The sequence below is a fragment of the Mus caroli genome, unplaced genomic scaffold (assembly GCF_978045245.1).
Source record: "Mus caroli unplaced genomic scaffold, Mus_caroli_1 scaffold_11, whole genome shotgun sequence".
Taxonomy (NCBI): domain Eukaryota; kingdom Metazoa; phylum Chordata; class Mammalia; order Rodentia; family Muridae; genus Mus; species Mus caroli.
Genome location: NW_028227266.1, coordinates 100,702,223 through 100,724,913, shown reverse-complemented (window position 1 = coordinate 100,724,913; position 22,691 = coordinate 100,702,223). Strand labels below are relative to the sequence as shown.

General features: G+C 43.8%; 1 protein-coding gene across 1 annotated transcript in view; it reads left to right on the top strand.

The window, feature by feature from the left end:
• Positions 1–22,691, top strand: part of Ephb1 (EPH receptor B1) — a 442,703-nt gene that overhangs the window by 401,486 nt on the left and 18,526 nt on the right. The gene's annotated exons all lie outside the window — the stretch shown is intronic.

Below are 22,691 nucleotides of genomic sequence, written 5' to 3'. Positions count from 1 at the left end.
TTCAAAAAAATGAAATGGACAGATTCACATAATACAGAGAAGCAATAACACAAAATATTTAGTGAATGGCGACTCCCCCATGGTAGGAGTCTGTAAACTTTTCTGTTAAAGAGTCATCTGACTAGTATTTTAGGCTTTGTTGGCCAAGAGGCAAAATGGAGAATTATGTAAAGAATGATGTAACCAGTTGCAGTGTGACCCTTTGAAAAGCGATAGACATTGTTGTGAGCTCTGGGGCTACAAACAGAGACCAGCTGGATTTGCCACTCGGGCCAGAGTGTCCAGCCACTGCCTGGAAGCATCCTTGTTAAATTAGATGTGGTTCCTTTCACGTTTCTCTTTGACCACACTATGCTCATTTCTCTGAGTTCCTGTGCTCCCCATGGAACTTTATTTTTTTATTTCCAGATTGGCTTTCCAATGCTTATTGAATATTTATACTCTCCTGGGAGTGTGTCTGACACGTAGCATCCTCAGCAGCAATGGAGGTCAACAGTCTTTGAAATTATGCTAATTCAATAGTAAAATGTGGGCACCTTGTGTTATCTCAATTTGCATTTTTATATAATTGCCAGATCTTATCTTTCTCTCTTCCACTGTATCTTTTCCCGATTTTCCCCCCATTGCATAGCTGGTCCGTATTTGTGTTGGGAATGTTAGCCCCTTATTGTATATGATACAGTTAGGTGCCCACCTGTTGTAGATACAACTGATGCAATGTCACTTGGCTTGTGACGTCATTGAGATTTAGTCAAAAATGTCTATTGTTTCTTCTACATCTTCCTGGGATTCTGATTTGCTTTTAAAGTTCTCCTCACGCAAAATTCTGAAATGTTTCTCAGAGTCTTAAGTACCATTGCATTATGTTGGTGTTTGTCCTATATGTAAAGACTTAACACATCTGAAATTACTTTCCCACAAGTTTATTTCAGAAAAACTTCAGACATAACTTAGAACCTTACAGACTTTGGCCTAGAATGTCCATATATACCCCTGGTAGATCCCAGAAGGAGTGTCTTGCGTTGTGCGCCACCATTGAACTCTGACCCGGTTCTCTTTCTGGGCATCACTTTTGTTGACATGTACTTTTGTTTCTGCACACAGTGGTGTGCACATATGAAGTGCAAATTTGGAATTTCAACAGATGTATATAGCTGTAACACTCGAACTTCCTGCAAGATAAAGAATCCAGTCTTTACCCCAGGAGGCTTCTCCATGTGCCTCCTGCCTCTAGTCAATCTTCGTAGGCCAAACACACTCACATACAATCACTGCTCTGAGTTTGTTTGAGTGTTCATATGTTTATGTATGCATGCATGTATTTATCAGGATTTTATAATCAATCTAGGTCTTGGTAAAAACGGTTGGTTTTCCTTACATCATGTCTGGGAAAGTCACCCTTCTTGCTATGTGCAGTAGGACTTTATTCCTAATGAGCCTGCTGTTTATTTTTCTGTTATCTTGACAGATGCCAGGAATATTCTGGAACATATTTTTAAATATTGATTGGAAAGTTACTTCTTGCTTAGTTTTGTCAAGGTAAACATGCTGACTTGTTCAGTATATACTTTATTTCCAAAATATTATGCCATCCTTGACATTGAGGTCTTCCTATAACTGAGTCTGTTGATCTGTTTATTCAGCATCACTTCCTATTGATATAGCCATAATGACTTGAGCATATATCATATAACAGCATTTTAATGAAAGTCTTCCTATTCAGGAGGAATAAGCTATCTTCCATTCTTCTCTTCAAAACATTTTCTTAAATAGTCTTAGATTATTTTTTTCTTTTAAGTGAAATGTAAAATCCCCTTTTGTCAAGGTCAACACACACACAAACACACACACACATACACACACGCATGCATTTGTATTCACAGCTGGTCTTTGAGTGCACTAGTCTGCCTTTGAAAGGACTAACACTTTAAGTGGTCCAGGGTCACTTAAGTAGAGATGGAGTCAAATATAAACAGTGCATCTACCTTATAGTATACCTTACAGTAAAAGCTTCTTAGGGGGAACTTCCTGTATCATTTTTCTGTACATATTGCTTAGATTGTCTGCCATGGTTTTATATGCTTCTTCTATATGGTAAGCCTGTTGACTCTGGACCTCAGAGTCTTCAGGGGCATCAGTTGTAGAGTCATGTGACTCATCAATTTCTCATGTCATTTCTTCTGTTTGCCTTTTCCTAGAAATAGAAACAATGAACATATTTACTGGTCAAATAGATTATGCTTTGGAAATACAAAGAAATTATTCAAATGATAAACATTTACTGAACATCTTCTATGTGTCAATACCCTAGCACATAAGCATATAATCAGGATCAAAATAGATATTACTGCTTCACAATGCAATGTACAGAATCTACTGATGGCATGGCCATTCATCAGACATATACTCAGTGATGGCACAGCTACCTGCTGCTAGAGCAGAGAGAGACCAGTGAGCAACACAGTGTGCTCTGATAGCATCTTGGGGGATTAATCCAGAGGAGGAGATGATGGTGTTCAACAGATGTGAAGAATAAGTCAGCTTTAGTCAACATAGGCTGCTGAGATGAAATGCCCCCAGCCACTGAAAAAGTTAGAGTGTCTGAAGTCAAGATAATATTGTGCTCAGGCTCTTGGTAGCAACCGCCTTTTAATTATGTCCTTATGGATATCTTGGTGTTACACTAGAGAAATAGAGAGTGCTCTCATATGTCTGCTCAGGTACTATGGGTATTAATCCACTCTGGGGTCTGCATCCTCGTGGTCTAATTCTAAACATAGGTATTTTCAAAGAGCTTGCCTTCAATATCTTTCCACTGGGGATTAGGACTTCAACATAGTACTTTGGAGACACACAGAGTTTAGCATTCTTCTCCCCCAGAGGACCATGTCACATTAGGCCACACAAGCAGAGGAGTAGTGGCAAGAGGGACAGGCAAGTATGTTAGATAAGAAACCAGCAATCCTGGTCATGGAAAAGAAGAAAATATTGGGATGATAGAAAACCATTCAAGGGGTAGAAAGATATGTGTGTGTGTGTGTGTGTGTGTGTGTGTGTGTATCATGGTCCAAAGACATAAGATTTACCTCTGAGAAAAATAATCTGGCTCCCCTCCTCCACTTGCCTTTTCCTGTGAATTTCTTCCATTCTTCTATTTTCATATATTCAAAAACAAATTCCAAACTTCCTTTGCTTTCTTTTTATGTTCTTTCACCAAAACAGCCCTTGACAGGTCCAGCAAAGGTAGATATCCTAAGCTAGTGGAGACCTACACCCACATGCGAGGGCTTTACCACTCTGGTGGGTGACTCACGAGGACCCTGGTTAGAGTAAGAGCTATTAGAAGAGTGAAGCACACATGGGAAGCATGGAAGGTGGCATGAGTTGTTGAGGCATTGAGCTGGGGCGGCCATATTTGTGTTAACTGGGAGACAGACAAGTAAATAAGGTCTAGGATGACTGGAAGCAGCGGCCTGCCTGCAGCAAGGGTCTTGATTATTTTTATCTACCCCAATTCAAGTAACCAGGGCTCATTAGAGACATGGCCTCTTCCGGAGCCTCAGCAGGAAAAATGAAGCGAGTCAGCACACCTTTCTCTGTATGTGTCGAAAAGTGAGAAAGCACTCAAATAATGATGAGGGTATGCCAAAAAAATTCAAAATACTCAGCTTGAAGCACCTTCTAATGTCTAAATCTCAGGTGATTTGAACCCTAAAATATACCATACAAAAATGACAGCAACAGATCATAACTTGTCTAATAAGATAAATAGGATAAGGCTATTGAGTTCACACTAATAGAACAAGAGAACGGTTCCTTATACTGAGGAAAGTCATTATTGGAATATTATTAAAGAGCTGCTAATTGGCAGCTATCAATTAATGTTTATTTATGATGGAAAACATCAGCAGATGAGAGGAGCAGATTTTTTACCTAGCTTTAAATAGTCTCTTTCTAAATACTAGTTTAGGGGCTGAGGAGATGGCTCTGTTGCTAAAGGACTTGCTGTACACACAGGAAGACCTGGGTCTGCTCACCAGCACTCATGTAAAAGCTGTGTGTGTCTGCAAACACTCAAACCCCAGTGCTGGGGAAGAATGACCAAACAGAACATTCTGGAGAGCCAGGCTGCAGAATCCGAGCTCCCCGTGAGAACAAAGAGCATAAGGCAGAGAGGATGATAGAGGAAGATGTTTGCAGTTAGCCTCTGACCTCACATGCTGTGCATCTGTGTGCCTATACGTGCAGACACACAGAAACCCAACAAAGTAACTTTGTAGAGAAGGCTGGGAATCATGTAACTGATGTTTGATAACAAGATTGTATATCATGATTTACATCGTGAGGAGACATTAGACTAAAATTAGGGTACATGGTGACTGATCTGTGATCTGAGATTCATACACACACACAGAGAGAGAGAGAGAGAGAGAGAGAGAGAGAGAGAGAGAGAGAGAGAGAGAGAGAGAGAGAGAGAGAGAGAGAGAGAGATTGTTCTCTGGTGTCCAAGCACGTCTCATGTTTGGTTTCCTAACCCTCACTAAGATGTACCTAGGAATGCTTCCTCTCCCTAAAGTTTATCCCAATTAAGGTTTTCTAAGTTTCCTGAATCTGTACATCCCTGTTTTTCACATACTCAGGATGCTTTCCACCATATTTCTGAAAAAAATTTCTACTTCCCTTTTCTCCTGCTAGAACAAGACTTTTAAAAATCTGTATACTTTAGTGCCATGGAGCCTAATTAATTTGTTTCTGTGCTTTGTGATTATTGGTTAAGGTGTTTCATCTTTTCATTCACTAAAGGAATTTTCCTTTACATCATTGAACCTGGCTACAATGGTTTCTTTGAAGTCTTTCTTTTCATTATTCTTTCCCGTGAAAATGAGCCACATTTCCCTGGCTCTCTGTACATATAGAAATTTGGGATGATAGACATTGTGAATTTTATGCTGTCGAGACTAGTTTCTGTTACACGATCTAGAGCATCAATAGATGTAATTGAGTGAGGAGATAACTTGATTATAGTTGAACTGCAGATTGTATCTGCTTCTCAGCTCTCAGTTCCTGAGAGTTTTAGCCTGTCTTATACAGGCAGCACTTAGGGGCAGCTAGAGGGTCAGGCCCCTTCCTCCCTAGCAGTTCTGATGGCTACAACCCTGCTTGCCCTCTCTTGGGTACCAGAAAATTGGTGAGGTTTTTCCCACTAGAATTTTAGCATTAAGCAGACTGTGGAGACTGATGCTGTCCATAGGCAAAACTACAAAAACATATAGCGTTATGCTGTTCGGTTTCCAGAAAGTTCAGGGACTCTTCCCTTCCCTCTTAACTCCATCTCCTCCCATTCTCCTTCCCACCCTCCCTTCTTTCTTCCTTTCTTCTTCTCCCCTCTTCCTCATTCATGTCTGTCTTCAGTTATACTTGTTGTTATTCCTTGGAGGGTTTATTTATTAGAAGCATATCCACCCCCATATCAAAAGAGGAGCTTGCAGCTTCCTGCCCATAATTTCAGTTCTGGAGACAGCACTCTCTCCACACTAACCCCCCCCACACACACACACACTGCCCCTCCAAGCCCCCTTTAGCATCATCATCTTCTAATTCACCTGGTGTTTCTTTGTAAGTGAAGACCTCATTAATAGCTATTAGAGTTCTCTAGTCTTTCCTCCCAGGCCCTCATCCTTCATCTGGCTCTCTGACGTTCTTTTCCACCCTACTCCTTTTCTCTGGGTGTTTGTTCTCCACTTTAAATTGCTATTTCTAGCCCCAGGAGCATTTTCTTCCCAACAGGCTCCCACAATAATGAACAGATAAAATTTGTTCCTTTGTGCTTCCTTATGATTGCAATAAATTCACTAACCTAGGAGAGAGTTCTGAGAAGCTACTGATATTCCTGCCTGTCTTGACGAAAAGAAAAACAAGACAGACTGGGCTCTGAACACCTGATCAGTCTGCACATGCTAGTTCTTGGTGGGTGTATGTCTGCATTCTGTGATGTGTGTCCTGTGCACTGTTAAAGACCCGTTCTCAGTGTCTGACCTCACAGATTATAGGCTCATGATACTTCTGTCTAATGTTATGGCATTACAAAACAGCCCACACATCCCAGGAAAGGTGTCACACCTGTGACATATGTTTTGTGTTTCAAGTCTCATATGCTCCCCCAAATCTGAATTCTGCCCTTTTGCAGCTGACGTTGGTGTGCAGAATTCCAACAGGATCCCAGAGACTTCTCGGTAGGGGCTTTATGCCAAGGGAACCAAAAGTTTTGTCCTATTCAGCATCATTTCTTCTCTTTGGATGTGCAAAATAGGCCCTACCTGTCCCAGAATGTCCAGTCTTCCTCCTTAGTATTCAGGTGGGTTTCTTCTGCTAAAGTAGTGTCAGTGTTCCTGTCCTAGAGCACCCCTCCTGGGCTGCCTCTCTAAGAAGTCTCAGTCATTCGTCTGTCTGCCTTCTGCAGGTCCCACTCCCCCAGGGCTTTCCTGTTTCATCGTGAAGTGCACAAAGTCTTCCAAGTGCTTCGGAGCTCTCTCTGCCCTGCGCCTTTGCTCTCCTTCCTCTGGTCTCCAGCAGCTGCTCCTCCCACATTCTTTGTTTCTGTCACATCTAAAGCTTGCCTCCTTCCAAGCCTGGGCCTTCCTTCTCCTGCACCTTGACTTCTCTTCTTATGTCAGCTGGTATCTGCCCTGTCTCTGTCTCCATCTGTGAACGTCAAGAGGAGCTGTTCCCAGAGCATCTGTTCCTCTGGGCAGGAGGCAGAAGCTGTCTTCTGCATGATCTTCCCACTGCTCTTATCCCTCCATGATCCCTGTCCTTCTTTTGGTGCTTTTTCGGGTACCCCCTTGCCCTGTGGCTGCCCCCTTTTTCCTGTACTGACTGACTGACTGACTGACTGCCTGGGCAGCTCACATGTTACACCTTCTAGAATAGTTCCATCTGCATCACACTCATGCCCTGCACTAGATGGGCCTGAAGCACAGGAGTCCATCTTCCCTATGGAACCAGGGACACTTGCTGTCATAGCACAACCCAAACATGCTCTGCAGATGTTCTTGCTCCTCTGTGATGAGCTGGTCATCCAGTTACAGTGTGGCCAGCGGCAGGCAGGCAGGCAAGCAGGCAGCAGCAGGCAGCAGCAGGCAGCAGCAGCAGCAGCAGCAGCAGCAGCAGCAGCAGCAGCAGCAGCAGCAGCAGTAGCAGCTCACTATTGCCCCTGAATTATCTATTATTCCTGTGAATTATTGTCTTAGCTGCAGTCTTCATCTTTGCAGTTGTGTTAGTGGCTCTGTCAACATAACTGAGACCTGGGATGGCAAGATGGATCAGTGGGTAATTATCTAAGACCTGAGTTGAATCCCTGGAGCCTACATGGCAGAAAAAAAAAAAACAAAAAAAAAAACCCAGCTTTCACAAGTTGTGCTCTAATTTCTATTGTACACATACACATGCACACACACATATGCACATACACATACACACACACACGATAAACAAATAAAAGTTAAAGCTAAAAACCTAATTTTTCTTTCATTACTTCTAAGAAGTGAGCTTGCCTACTCTAGTAGTTGTCCTTAGGAGTTTTTTCCCCTCATAATATATTTAATACTTAAAAGACACAGAAAAAAAACCCAGAAAATCATCTCAAAGATAATCATTTCTGCGAGCTTTTCAGGAGAGATCTCCATCTGCCTGCACGTTATTGTAGCTCTGAAAGAAGTTGTTTCTGGTCCAGAATAGGGGCATATACCTTTAATCCCAACACCGGGGGCACAGCAGAGACCGAGGCGGGCAGAGCACAGGTTCAAGGCCACCCTGAGTTACAAAGGAAGATTACAGAACCTGGGCCATGGCCTGCATCCTTTAGGAAGAGCAGTGTCTGTGGCTTTGTGTCCAGTGGCACAGCCGTGTCTCCTGCCTGTTTCTGGTGGTTTTACATCTAAGTCACACTTCCCCTCCCGTTCCGACCGGTGGCTTCCCTCGTGAGGCCTCGTTCTGAGTGGTTTCCAGCTCTCCTTTCAATCACTCAGCTTGGGAATACGCTCCGGCTCCCGAGTAGGTAGGAAAATGGAGAGGAAGGACGACAGCCAAAGAAAAGATGGGGGGGGGACCCTTTAATTGTAGGCAGTATCAACCTGAGCCCTGGTCCCCTGGAAGTTCTTCTCTGGCATTAATTAATCGGAGGGGAAGAATAATTCAAATGTCATTCTGCTCTGTGCTCTGTCACTCAAATCATTCTTCCCTGGGCAGTTCTTGCCTCTTCCTTCTTCAGATCTCTCCCTGGGTCACTCTGTCAGCAGATGCTCAGATAGGGACAGCAGGACCTGACTGGAGTGCCCTTTTGAGAAATACTCAGCATAATTATTCTTAGCAGGCCCTGTATATTATTAGCCGGGGCAGGATCAGTATGGAATTTCAGAACCCAAGCCAGCCAGTACCCAGGGGCTAGTCAGGTTTCTCATGCAGACTCCCCTCTCTGCTCTGGGCCAGTGGGTATGGAGTATGCAAAACCTGGTGTGCAGACCTAGGGCCTCACATGCATGTGAGCATATGGGAGTGCAGCCTCTCTTAGGTGCTCTCCAGTTAACACGCATGCATCATGTAGCATATTCAAGCCTACCAGGTAACACAGCTCTGACACAGGCCCACAAGTACCATTCCAAATCAGAGGAGGGGCTGGGAGATGGTTCAGGCACAGCGTGCTTGCCTCACAAACGTGAGGACCCACGTTCGATCCCCAGAATTCATATAAAAAGGCTATACATGCTGACACACATCTGTCATTCCATTTCTATGGATGGAGAGATGGAAAGATCTCCAGGACTCAATTTCCAGCCATTCTTGTCTAAATAATGTCAAAATGTATGGATGGTGTTCTTGAGAATGGCACTCAAAGTTGTTCCCTGGCCTACACACAGGCAGGCACATGCATCAGTACATGTGAGCCAGCATAAAATGCACATACACACACACTTACACATATTCACCTGCATACAAAATAGACATAAAATAATTATATAATTCATAATGTAATTATAATGGTTTGATATGATTATGGAGACTATCAAGCAGGTATCACTGAATCCTTAAAGAGAAATTCCCCGGGCTGAAACCCAAAGGCAAGGAGAAACTAACTAGGGTACCATCCTGAAGTGGACATTCGTCTTGTTCAGCAGAGTATGTGGGAGTGGGGATGCAGGGAGCCTCTGTGCGAGTACCAATAGGAAGAAACAGCTGTCCCAAGAAAGCGCCAAAGGGAACACTGGGAGAAATAGATGCAGAGATGAATCAGTGTGGATCTGGGAACACTGTATGAACAGCCCAAAGTGGGCCATAGAGATTTAGCCCCAGCCATTGGATTCTGGAGTCATGCTAAGCTATGTAAAGCTAGATATAGAGCCCAAAACACCAGTCTGAAAGGACTGGTCTGGGAGAAATAAATGGAGAATGAGGTGTCATTCCCATAGGAGGGGCCTGATTTCATCTTCTCAGAGGAGGTCCCACAGAAAATCAGTCAATAAGTCAATGAACCAACCAATCAAGAATCACTTATTCCTCAAAAGAAATGAGGACCTTTACTAGAGAAGACATTTAAATACTATATTTAGCATGTGATTGACAATAGTATGAACCTATCATTTTTTTTCCCAATTGGATGCTTAACATGAGTTTGGAGCCCTGAGCATAGAAAAGAGAGATCGCATTTAGCTGAAAAAAGAATCATAGAGTGGATCCTAGAGGAGAAAAGAGCAGATGAAAGACATTTTTCGTATGTTTCAGCAGATGGATGGGAGTATGGATGAGCGGGTAATGGTTCAGGGACTGGAGGCTTTGTAGAAAGGGAAGATGGTCAGGTCAGAAAAAGATAGAAAGCACCTATGGGTGTTCACTGGGTGGTGAGTGGCTAGGTCAGCTGAAGTTGAGTCTGAGTGAAGCTGAATTAGCCTCTCAGCTTGGGAAAACTGTGTCACTTCTATAAGAAATAGGAAAGTCCTTACCCCGACACACACACACACACACACACACACACATGCCTAGACTTCATCCTTAATTATATATTGGATCTTTATGGATGCAATCAAGTGATGGAGAACTCAAATTGAGATCTGACAGCAAAGGAAATACTTAGAGACATATGGGGAGAGAGGATGGCTGTGTGACAAAGAAGCAGAAAGTGGAATGACATGTCTATAAACCAAGAAGTGTCAAGCATTGCCGGTAAACACTGGAAACTAGAAGAGGCACCATTTCAGAAGGAGCAAGACCCAACTGACGCTTTCATTTCAGACTTCCAGCCTTCAGACAATAAATTCTCCGGTTTGGGGCCACCCAGTTTGGAGAACTGTGTTAGAGTAGCTGGGTTAAATCAATAAAGGCCTAAGGGAGGAACAATGTCCCCAGACAGGTGTGCAGCAAGTGAATGGTCAGACTGTAAAGGATGGGGGATGGAGTGTTCTATGTGGGGGTTCATGGAATCCCACCTGGAATTTAGCCAGGAGAAGTGGGTCTGAGTTGTCTTACTTTCCCTTCTGTTGTTGTGATAAAACACTCTGGAAAAAACAACTTAGTAGAAAAATAAAAAAGTTTCTTTCAGCTTATGATTGCTGGTTACAGTCCACTGTTACAGGGAAGTCGAGGCAGGAACTTCAAAGAGCTTACACCCACATCCAAGAGCATATATTCATGATCAGTTGCTTGAGTTCTCAGCTCAATTTCTCCACTCTTAGATAAAAGTCCAGCTCATTCCTTGCCTAGGGAATGGTGTTGCCCTCAATGGGCTGGGTCTTACCATATCAATAAATTTAATTAAGACAACAACCTACAGACATGACTACAGACCAAAATGATGTAGACAATTTCTCATTGAGATTTTCTTCTCAAGGGATTCTGGATTGTGTCAAGCTGATAATTTAAGCTAAGCATCACAATGGCAGGCACTGAGCATTTTTTATAGCTTCAGATTTTTTTCTTTTTTAAAATTAGGTATTTTCTTCATTTACATTTCAAATGCTATCCCAAAAGTCCCCCATACCCTCTCCCCCCACTTTCCTACCCACCCACTTCTTGACCCTGGTGTTCCCCTGTACTGAGGCATATAAAGTTTGCAAGACCAAGGGGCCTCTCCTCCCAATGATGGCTGACTAGGCCATCTTCTGCTACATATGCAGTTATAGACACGAGCTCCGGGGGTACTGGTTAGTTCATATTGTTGTTCCACCTATAGGGTTGCAGACCCCTTTAGCTCCTTGGGTACTTTCTCTAGCTCCTCCATTGGATGGCCCTGTGTACCATCCAATAGCTGACTGTGAGCATCCATTTCTGTGTTTGCCAGGCACCAGCATAGCCTCACAAGAGACAGCTATATCAGGGTCCTTTCAGCAAAGTCTTGCTAGCACAAATCAAAACAACCCTGAGAACCAGTCAGAATGGCTAAGATCAAAAATTCAGGTGACAGCAATGCTGGCAAGGATGTAGAGAAAGAGGAACACTCCTCCATTGTTGGTGGGATTGTAAGCTGGTACAACCACTCTGGAAATCAGTCTGGCGGTTCCTCAGAAAATTGGACATAGTACTACCAGAGGATACTGCAATACCTCTCCTGGGCATATATCCAGAAGATGTCCCAACTGGTAAGAAGGACACATGCTCCACTATGTTCATAGCAGCCTTATTTATAATAGCCAGAAGCTGGAAAGAACCCAGATGTCCCTCAACAGAGGAATGGATATAGAAAATGTGGTACATTTACACAATGGAGTACTACTCATCTATTAAAAAGAATGAATTTATGAAATTCCTAGGCAAATGGATGGACCTGGAGGGCATCATCCTGAGTAAGGTAACACAATCTCAAAAGAACTCACATGATATGTACTCACTGATAAGTGGATATTAGCCCAGAAACTTAGAATACCCAAGATACAAGATACAATTTGCAAAACACATGAAACTGAAGAAGAATGAAGACCAAAGTGTGGGCACTTTGTCCCTTCTTAGAATTGGGAGGAGTTGCAGAGACAAAGTTTGGAGCTGAGACAAAAGGATGGACCATCTAGAGACTGCCACAACCAGGGATCTATCCCATAATCAGCCTCCAAACGCTGACACCATTGCATACGCCAGCAAGATTTTGCTGAAAGGACCCTGATATAGCTTCAGATTTAAAGATGTGTGTGTGTGTGTGTGTGTGTGTGTGTGTGTGTGTGTGTGTGTGTGTAAAGGTATCCTTGCAGGAACATGGTCTTTAAAGTGCTATGTTCCAGTACAGCAAAAATTAAAGGACTTCTCATGTTTGGAAAGCACTGCCCAGCCTGGAGACTGAAGAAGTAACCCTATCTTCTCTTGCTTGCTCTGCAGCCGGTCTGAGCATTGTTACTGGTGTTTATGTAGAAGATAGGCTCCTTGCTGTAAGCATCCAGTCTAGGAAGGGCCTCCAGGAGCAGCTAGAGCTTGGCCTATGGGCCTGTCCAGAGCAAAGCCCTTCATCAAGGAAATCTTGTGGATACATTGAGTCTCTGTAAGCCACCGTGTTTATCCAAGAGAAGGAAACTAGGTCCTTGGGTAGACTGAGTGCTTTGAAAACACAGAGGCAAGACTGTTTTTTGCTAAGGCCTTGGTAGTTCAAAGCACTATCTAGGCTGAGCATTGTTCCCTTCCTCTGGGAAAGCAGAATTCAAATACCTGAAGACAGAGAGTGGATCCTCTCAGCCAGCAGGGTTAACAGATGCTGAGCTACAAGAGGGAGTCAGGGTAAAAGCTAGGGGAGACAGAGGAGAGAGGGAGGAAAAACCAGGAGCCTGATCAAAGGCTGCTCTGCAAACAGCACTGGTGCTCCAGCTGCAGGGGGGATATGCAAATGGATTTTAGAGGTGAAGACTTCATTGTAATCCTCCCACAAAGCACTGGGGTAAAGCCTTTCCTGTGAGAAGAGGCAGTAAAACAGACAAGAAGACTCAGGCGAAAGCATCCGCATAGACTTCAACTAACTCTGCTCACTTAGAGAAGACATACCATCTGGGTATTCGATAAAAAGGGGAAAAGAAGGCTTGGAGAGAAGTTTGAGTTCAGAACCGTGGCTTCTGCTTGCTGGGCAAGCTGTTCACTTCCCCTCATCGTCTTCTCTCACATCTTTGTTGGCAGCAAATTTTACCCCCCCTCGCCCCTCGCCCCAGCGTTCTACACAGTTAGCAACAGCTATTTTTCAAAGTACTCTGTAAAATCACTTTATTCTCTTGTGGCAAGGAGCCAAGGAGTATATGAGGTGGGGATTGGGGGCCCAAGTGGCAAGGGCCAGGTGACCTATTCATGAACTATCTGCGAGTTTCCTAATAAAATACAAAGCCTAGGTCCTCAGATGTCTGGAGCTGGCCCCAGCAGCCCCACCCACTGCTGTTCCCTGCTGGAAGGACTAATGACACCTTCCTCAGTCCTCACAGATATTCCTGCCTAGGAAAGGTGTATGTTTGGGATACAAACCACAGGGTTTTGGCCCACACCTTAGCTGGGACTGGCCCTAGAGCCCTGAATGCGGGCCTCACAGTTTCTGAAGATTTCTCCCTGGGAGCCTAGTATGGCTGTTTTATATGCTATAGTTCTGTTACCTTTAAATAATAGTTAATTTTGATGCGCCTAGCATATCATAAGTACAACAATTCTAAAATTATTTTAGTAAAAGAATAGGCTCAATTATTTAAAACATATCATTCAATCTCTGTCTTTGATATTTTTGGGTTTTTTTTTTCTATTAACTTTTGATACTCGTTATCCTGAACATTATCTTCAGTAATAAAAACCTAAGCTCATTTTTTTCATTTTGTTTTTTAATAACATTTCAAATCATGTGGTATAGTAAATCTCAACATTGATAACAAGAGACAATCCGCTATGAATCTGAGAAAGTGTAACTCTGAGAGGGATGCGGGGCCCCTCAGATGTTCTAAGAGCAAATACTGAAGTAGAAAATGTGGTTTGAGTGCAAAGCCTCTCACTGGTAACTGGGGTGAAGTTACATTAGGTCTCCGAGACTCTTTTCCATTATTGTCAAAAGGAAATAACCCATTATACCTGGTCTATATCACACAATCATTGTAAAGACCAGAGGAGAAGCAGGATTCCATGCTTTCATGACCCTCTAAAGTCCTATAAACATGTTTTAAGTTTATGAAAGATTATGAACCAGGATCATTAGCAAAGGACTTCTGGTCTCAGTTAAAAACTTCCATCTGATTTGGGGAAAAAAAATCCACCCCGACTATATCTGACACACTAAATACAATTATCAACATGTGTGATTGTTTCCTTTCAGCTAATCAAGCAAGTAGCAAGGGTTCCTGTGCAAATTCTCAGAGACTTGCGGGGCAGCAAGGCTATAAACCTCAGCTCTAACGTATTATGTCAAAACCCGGGTGGAGTAGCTACTCCTTGAGCCTCAGTTTCTTAATCTGTAAAATGGTAATAGAGCCCATGTATTACTGTGAAAAGAATATAAATCTGTAAAATGTAAATATTAAATGTGTAAAGTACCCCCCAGAGAAGTTGATGCAGGGTAGATACTGGATCTCAGTCCATGAGCGCTCACCTCCAGTGGTGTGCCTTAACCTTGTCAGGCTTTCATGTTGTCTTTTTCTAGTGTCTGTGTCCTGAAGCATGTAGATCCAAGTTTTCTTACCATCAAAGAATGAGTTTCAGCATAATAAGAAGACCTAAAGAAAAGAGCTAGAGACTGAAAGACCTTTATTTAGGGCAAAGAGTTGCAGGGTTAGTGGGTATCAGTCATCCCATTGGCCATTTCTTCCTCTGGTGAGGCAGAGGAAACTGAGCACATAGCCATTTGAGTTCCCTAAAGAGCCTGTAACCTTGGTAGAAATTTTACTTTGGACCAAAGCAATGCCTATAAGATGTTCATACCCACGGGACCTATACTTCCATGGAGGGGCACAAAACTGAGGAGCTTAGAGCTACAAAGTCTCTCCAGACCGATGTGCTGGGTGCAGGGGAGGCTGGTAATTATTTCCTGTGCTGCCACAGTGAGATTGGGAGCCTTCATTAGACTTGAGTGTTCTCTTCCAAATGTACTTCCTCCCCATAGCTTCCATTTTCTCACTGTACAGTTGTGCAAGAAATAGGGTTTATGGGAAATGTGCACATGACAGTCTAGCAGAAATGCCTATAGCAGGGAATTAGAGTCTGTCCAGCCACCTTCAGAAAGCATGCAGTCGGTCTGAGCATGCCATAGTTGCACCATCAGTATGGCCATCTGAAGCAGGGAAAAACTTAGCTTTCAGTAAGAGTGAAACTAAATGATTATGTTCAAACATCTATCTGAGTAAAAAGTATGGGAAACATAGGCTCTCTCCAGTATTTGAGTCTCTCCACGTGTTAGCATTTTACAGAATGGGACAATTTAGTGCTGGTGGTAACAAGACCTGACCTGAGGGTAACAGTGCCCCCACCTGCTGCTGATAGCATGTCTTCACCGGATGTGTCTTCCAAACAAGGCTTTTGCTGCTGTAGTGAGTCCCTTTATGAGGTTGACATTTCTGTCCCGTCACGCTTTCACTGGGCTTAGAAAAGACTCCACAGACCACGGTCAGTGTTGGCTTGTTTATAAAGCGGAGTCCTGGGAGCACTTTTTCCCTTCACTTTCGGAGCTTCAAAGACAATGATCCACACTACATTTAATATATCATCTACTTCTGAAGTCATAGGATTGTCTTGGGGATATCTTCCTTGGCTTCTTTACAAACCCAACTCAAAAGGAAATGTCACTGTTTGGTGAAGTAATTCCTCAAGATACCTCATCAGTTGGCAAGGGAATTTTTAGAAAATGTTTTGTTTGGATCCAATCATTTTTAGGAAGTCTATGCCATGGACAGATCTTTAATTTTTTGGAACCCACTCTATACTAGAATAACCCCTAAGCCTGTTGTCTAACAGGGGTTGCCTTTAATTTTCATGTCTTTTTAGCCTTTTCTAATCTAAAATATTTCCTCTGTGTTTCCTTGTCTTTGGTGGCATTGACTTTTTTTAAAGTAACATGCTTACTTTTTTAAAAGAAACTTTGTTCTTTGGGTTTTCTGACATCTCTCATGATTCCATTCAGATTCTGTGTTCTTGGCCATGATGCTATTCCATAGTGTTGTATTCTTCCTCTACTGCTGTATCTGGAGACATGTGATAACCATCTGCTTGTCATCAATGTTATTAATTTTGATCACCTACTCAAGATTCTGTCCAATTCTCTCATGTTCAGTTTTACACTGTTCATGCTACCTTTGCCCTGTGATAAGATGTTAGGTCACACCAGTGTCCTGTCTCCATCAAAAGTTCTCCCCCAGTTTTAGAATCCACTAATGAGTCTCATCAAGACCAATCTTTAATATTGTGACTGAAGATTATTTAGAAACAAAACAAACAAACAAACAGACAGACAAACAACCCAGCCACCATAGAACCAGTCAGGACTTGTCATTACATGAGGACATTGGCTAGCTCAATATACCTGTGTTCCCTTTTACTCTTTGGAAATTCAACCTAGAAGTCTTCTAAAAGTTCATAGTCTTGCTTGGGAAGTCTTGAAATTACTCTTGGGCAACAACATAAAGATTCTTGCATGTTCTCGTCTTTCTGATCCTTGGTCTGAGGTATGGTTTTTAAGACATTATCCTATTCTTTATACTCTGTCCTCAGCTTTTAAGCATAAGTGTCTGTCCTTTGCTGGCTTCCCTGGGGTTGAAAATGACAAAATGAGGTAGGATCAGAGGTGCTTCTCTGTGCCACATATGGCTGGCTCCTTACTTCCTGTTTCTCTGTTTTTAGGCTGCACCATCCAAAGCTGGGATGTCCTATGCCCTTTCTGTCCTCACATGGTTCATCCTTTGCAACAGGCAGAAAAACACAACCCTTAAAGCCTCCTAGAGGTGACCATGGTGTCCATCTCAAATGATTCTGGAAGGTTGAAGGATCATAGACCTGCACCATTATTTACATTCCCTTTCTAGTTTTGTTAAGTACTAGGTTTTTCTGCATTCTTATCTTCTTTTTTCCCCCAGTACTGGGGATGGATGTGTTTGGCAGTGGTTGAGATAAGGCCATTTCTGACTCCCCTTTCTCACACAGAATACCATTGATCCTCTTCATTTATCCCCAACCTGCACATTGAGGTTGTTAATGCTTTATGAAGTAGGAGTGGGGAGGGAACATGTAAGAGAAAGAGCGAGATGATTTGGGGGGCTCTGTAGTATTATAGCGGAATGCAGAGTTCCTCCTGTTTCTTCACATGTATGGGGAAAGGTGCTGCTTGACTTCCACGCATGGGAACACACTCCTCCATTTATCTTCCCTTCTTTTCAATTATCCAATGGGAGGGAAACATAGTGTAGTGTAAGATGGGGGAGGGGTTGTAGCCCCACCACCTTTCATCAGGTATGTACCCTGGGTGGCTCCATTCCCAGGGTCTATAAATCAAGATCCAAAAATACCGGATCCATTCACACCACTGGTGTGGAAGACATCCAGGAAGAAGCTGGCCTCTGTAGGTGGCTTTTGGGCATGTCTCCACGTTTTTCTCCCTAGTCATTGCTCACTGCCTCAGAGGAAGACAGGAGCATCTGAGAACAGGGGTCCTGCTGGGTGGCAGGTGGAGCCGCCTCACTAGCACACTTGCACACTCCGCCAGCATTAGCTAACAACTCCTCATGCACCCCTCGGAGATAATTAAGCATTATTATCCCCATTGGCAGGTGGAGACAGTAAGACAGAGTGGTTAAGTGACTTGGTTATAACTGCTGGGTTTGTTTGAGGGAGAAGCCATGCCAAGAAGGGAGTGCTGTTCAGGGGGCCAGAAGAGCTTGAGCTATTTAATGTGAGCGTGAGCGATTGTTTTAGCATCGCTTTTAGAGATGGGGATAAGAAGGGAGATTCGAGGTGTGGTTAGTGGGCATTGGTAAGGTGTCAGAAGATACAGGGTGGGTAAGAATAAAGCTACATTCTCTGTTGCTGTAAGTTATTATCAGTGTCCCTAAGATGCTTATATTCCACTAATAGGAGGAAAAATACTAGAGACCATACTAACCTTGCTGAGGCTCTCAGATCAGATGCCACCGGTTTTGTTTGTTTGTTTTTTTGTTTGTTTGTTTTTTGCAAGGCTGGGCAGAAGTCTCCAGGATGACAGAGCAGAGGCCAGATCTCTGCATCTGAGACCCCTGGTTTCATCTAAAGCAGTGGTTCTCTCAACCTTCCTAACGCTGTGACCCTTTAATCCACAGCTCCTCATCTTGTGGTGATCCCAAACCATAAAACTATTTTCTCTGTTACTCCATAACTATACTTTGATACTGTTAAGAGCAATAATGTAAATACCTGATATGCAGGATATCTTAGATGGGGCACCTACCACCACCACCATCACCCCTACTTTCAAGAGGGGTCGGAACCCACAGTTTGAGAAACTCTGATCTAGAGCAGAGAAACCTCTTCTCATGGTCAGAGCCCTGCCAGGTACATGGCTATAGGAGGGGCCACTCCTGTGCTAGGCAGCAGAGAAACCCAGTACCCTGCATGCACAGAAGTAGAAATGGAATAGAATGTGTGTGTGTGTGTGTGTGTGTGTGTGTGTGTGTGTGTGTGTCAGGTAGGATGAGGGTGGGAGGGAAGCACAGGGATGGAGGTAGGAGGATGGAGGCAAGAGGGCCCAAGGAATTGTGGACATGTTGAGGCACTGAGATATAGCAACTGGACTGTCTAAAGATGGGGTTGGGGTGTGGGTGTGGGCTGTAGCTGCTTAGAGTGGACTGGGGCTGAGGAGGGTGGCAGGGGCGGGGGTGTGGGCTGTAGCTGCTTAGAGTGGACTGGGGCTGAGGAGGGTGGCAGATGAGGTTCAGAGGAGAGATTAGATGAGTTCCAGGAGAAAACTCAGTTCAGGCAGGGTTCTGGGAAGCAATAGATGACACACATGGGGTCCCATGCAGGAGAGAACCTGCCTACACCTCTGGCTATGGCCCCAGAAAGGAGGGTGACATCTCATCCTGGTGAACTCTGAGCCTCCTTACAACCTTGCCTATTCCCTGCTCCCTGATCCTTCGTGTCCACCTATCATCTAGAGACCCCAGGGGCTCACAGTCCCTAAGCCCTAAGTAAGTAAGTGAATTTTGTTTCCAAAGCAAGGGAGCCCAGACCTGTTCACTAGACCCCTGATGGATGGATGGATGGATGGATGGATGGATGGATGGATGGAACCCTCCCTGGGTTATCAGTGGTCAGTCTGTCGGCTAAGACAAAATGCACAGAGAATCTGTTCCTCCCATTCCTACATTTGGTCCAACTCCTCTCTCCAAGATGGCTCTTCAGAGGCAGTGATAGCAGGGCCCAGCTTTGGGGTCCCATGCAGGAGAGAACCTGCCTACACCTCGGTGACTTGGTCTCCAACACTGCCTTCTTCAGGACATAAGCCCTGTTAGCTCCTTCTGCGGGACTGATCCAGGCCAGCAGGAAGGTTACCTCCCAGGTCCTTGTCAAGTGAATGATGGCAGCTTTAGAATCATTTAAACTGTCTAGCTATCCTTTCTTTCTAATTGTAAACTCTAGAAGTGCTGAATGATGGCAGATAATAATGATCGAGCAGTGGCAGGGGCTGTTTTAGCGGCAGGGGCTGTTTTAGGTGTGGGTAGTAAAAGCCAGCTGTTTTCCTGTCAGGGTAGTGCAGAGAAATGACTTCTGTTTCATCCGTTTGGTTCAGAACAGGGATTCCCACCCCCACCCCAATCGGAAACATCACCAAGTGGCCTTTCTGTTCTTCACACATGAAATACACACTATCACCCGCATATTTTTAGTTAATTTATGTCCAAATAGGCCTTTCTCAAGGTGCTGGGAAATGATGTTTGGGCTGCAATTACCTCTTGCAGCATCTTGCAGAAGGAGTTCGGCACACACAGAGCTCAGGGGAGAGGCAGCCAGGAGCCCACTGACTGTAAATCTTTTCATTTGTAGTTATTCAAATCACATATTTTATTACTTGTACGAAATACATTGTGTCATTCATTTTGCAGGCACAGCTAATGCTTCAAGAGAAGCTTTGAAAAACATTCTGTTTAGAAACAATTCCATCTGCAGTCGCCAAGGCTTGGTGTCTTGTCTCCCAGCCCCTCTTCTGGGTAGTGTGTGCTTGGTATTTGCAAGACAAATGAGATCACCATCTCAGAAGCTCACCTGTCCCAGCAGCCAACCAAATGCTCAGAGTCCTTCTCCTTCTCCATTTCCTGCACCATAATCCTCAGCAAGGGAATAAATTGCAGTGTCTCTAACAAGAGCTTGGCCTCTAGAAGGAAGGCAGCAGCAGGGCCAGATGAACTCTTTCCAAAGGTGGAGAGACCGTTTTCCCTGCAATTTCCTGGCATCCTGGGAAGCACCTCTTTGTTACATAGGCTCAGTTGTAATTCAGCAGCCAGAAGGAGCCTTTTCCATGGGCTGTTAAGAGCCGGGAGGGAGGGGGCAAGCAGAAACTTGACAGATTCTGGTCTTATCTAGAAAAAAAATCACTTTACCTATTAGTTTGGGGAAAATGGGTTGGTGTGCTTGCCTGAATCTTTGATGTCAGCCACTCCTTCTAAAATACTTTTCTCGTTTAGCACTTAGACTCACTTCTGACTTTTTTGGTCCAAAGTAGCAGACAGCGACTGAGGAGCAGGACGCAGGGAAGCGTATCACATAGATGTGTTCTGAAGACAGGGCCCATCTGCGCCCCAAGTTGTCTACCCAGCACTGCACAGAGCTGCTTTCATGGGTGGCTGCCTCACCCAGGCTGGTCAACTACAGTCAGGATGCTCACTGCCTCAAGGGGTGTGTCCAATCTGCCCACTCCAGAGTGACTCTTGACATGCAAGGCAAACTTGCCCTCTGTTTCCTTTTCAGCATCTTAAGAGTGTGTTAGATTCAGCAGGGTATTGACAAATACTTGCTATGCATGTGCAGCCTCCTGCTAACTCACATTGCTGGCAAGGGCTCACATCCCCTTCTGTGTTCTAGGGGACCACTCTTGTCGACATATTAAAGCCACCTACCCGTGATTCTAATCTAATTCCAATTCCCCTTAATTCTACTAACCTTGAGCATTACTCCCAGGAATTCTACATAAGTGACAGTATCTGGGATGGTTAGTGCAATAAAGACGTCCTTTGAGTGACTTGCAGTGGGCAGATAATCTTGAGCACTCTTGGGCTGGGCCATTTGGGTTTGCAGAGCATACATTGCCTTTAGTGTTGAGTACATCTAGAGTGTGGCAGTCTTGGCTCAAGTTGCTACCTAGATCTTAGGACTTGCTGCATGCTAGGAAAGAGCCCTCTATAGTGTGGACTGTGGCTGGAGTCTGATATACAGCACAGAAAAAATATTATTGGGGCTGAAGATTAATTAAGAGGCTTTGAAATAAGGTGTCGGGCAGTACCTCTCATCCCCAAGTCTTACCACTCATTAATAGCAATATCTTGTAAGAGTCTGGAGCAGTGATTTTTAAATAGCTGCCTAATACCGCTGTGTGTAGCCCATGCATTAGCCTCCTGCAGTTGCTGTAAAGAAAGTAAAATAATCCAGCTTTATTATTATTATTATTATTATTATTATTATTATCATTTTATATATTACATCCAAACTGTGTTTTTTCCTCCCTCCCCTAGCCTCTCCTTCCCACTTCCTGTCTCCCCCAGACCCATCCACTTTTTGTCTCACTTTAGAAAATAGCAGGGATGTCAACCAAACACAGCATAACAGCTATAATAAGACAAGGCACATGCCCTCACATCAAAACTGGAGGAGGGAACCCAGTCTGAGGAAAGGGGTCCCACAAATAGGCAAAAGAATTGGGGATAGCCCCTGCTCCCACTGTTAGGATTCCCACAAGAACACCAAGCTCTTCAGTCATGACATATATGTAGAGGACCTAGATCTAATCCCAGCAGGCTTCCTGATCTCTTCGAGTTCCTGTGAGTCCCTGTCAGTTGATTCTGGGGTTTGTAATGTGGCTTTAAAGACCAGCAATCCAGTTTCTCAGTTCTAGAGGCTATAAGCCAAGGGTTCCTCTTTTGTTAAGACCATGCTTCACTTTAAGGCCAGAGAGCAGAATCTATTCTTTCTCATTCCTAGAAGTCACCTGTCTGTCATGCAGAATCCCCACTTGCACCTCTGCCTCAGGTCTTCAGAGGATGGTTACCCCTCTGTGATGTCATAGCGGACATGACCTTCTTATAAAGAAGCCAGCATTGCATTTAGGGCCAGATTCCAATAGAGGATGACCTTATCTTTTCTTGATTATATCCTCCAGAATCCAAGTGACACAATAACAGGTTAGAAGATGGGTGTATCTTCTTGTGGGTGACATAGTCCAACTCATAACTCTTAGTAGATCTTTCTTTAATGATAACAGTAGCATGATCAATAGGCTATATGCATGGCCCATTAAAATTCCGATGTATTTTCTATAATATAAACCTTTTGGAGCAGCAGGCTTATGAAATTCAGACCCACTGTGTGACACTCTTAGTCATAAACCTATATCATTTTCAAACTTTAAGAGATGCCTGCACCATGATTCGAGTATTTGGTGAATAAGTCTTTGGTCACTACAGTCAGTATTCTTTAGTGCCTGGATTCCTGTGTAATCCCACAGAGACTTTGTCTCACAGAATCTGGTGGACAGAGAC